The following is an 887-nucleotide window of genomic DNA, read 5'->3' as shown; positions in this document are numbered from 1 at the left end:
TGTTCAAATTGTGTTCACGGTTCATTTGTGTTCAAATTGTGTTCATGGTTGTTCATTTGTGTTCAAATTGTGTTCACGGTTCATTTGTGTTCAAATTGATCAATACCGAAAATCGTTACTACCGTGTTTCTTATGCGATTTAGGAATTCATACAAGAATGAACATGGAAAATCAATAATAATAAAAAATTAATAATATGAATGCATATTTTTTGGGATTTGATTGTTAGTAACTCTCCATTAATTGTTTGGGGGTTACAAATGAATTCAATTTACTAGAATACCCTTGTAAGGGTAAAATGAACAAKAYATAAACCTATAAGAATAATGGAATTTGATTGGTTGAGAGGGTTTTCAAAGTTAACACAAAAATGATGGTTAACATTTGATCTTCCCTCTCTGTCTCTCTCTCTCTCTCTCTCTCTCTCTATATATATATATATATATATATCTATGATTAACACCCTGCACAATAAAAATGATTAATCAACCTCTCATAATTATAAAAAAAATGAACAAAATGAAAAATTATGATTGGTTGAATGAGAGAGAGAGAATAGATTTACTTTGCAAACCACGTTATATGTACAAACCTCAAAAAACGTATTATATGAAAAAAAATTCACAAGATTAAACAATTTCATAATTTTTTTATAAGATTAAACAATGAAATCGACGAATAAAGATGAGTTGCACGGTTTGTATAAATATAGGTGGTTTGTGTTTGATTCCTCTACTATATATATATATATATATATATATATATATATATATATAGAGGAGTGATCATATGAAAACCGTCCTCATTTGTGTAAACCGTGCAAACCACCTTCATCTGTCGATTTCATTGTTTAATCTTATGAAATTTTTTCATGAAATTGTTTAATC

Source organism: Cynara cardunculus, unplaced genomic scaffold (assembly GCF_001531365.2).
Source record: "Cynara cardunculus var. scolymus isolate 2C unplaced genomic scaffold, CcrdV1 Un_Scaffold_5327, whole genome shotgun sequence".
Taxonomy (NCBI): domain Eukaryota; kingdom Viridiplantae; phylum Streptophyta; class Magnoliopsida; order Asterales; family Asteraceae; genus Cynara; species Cynara cardunculus.
This window is presented reverse-complemented; position numbering follows the sequence as displayed.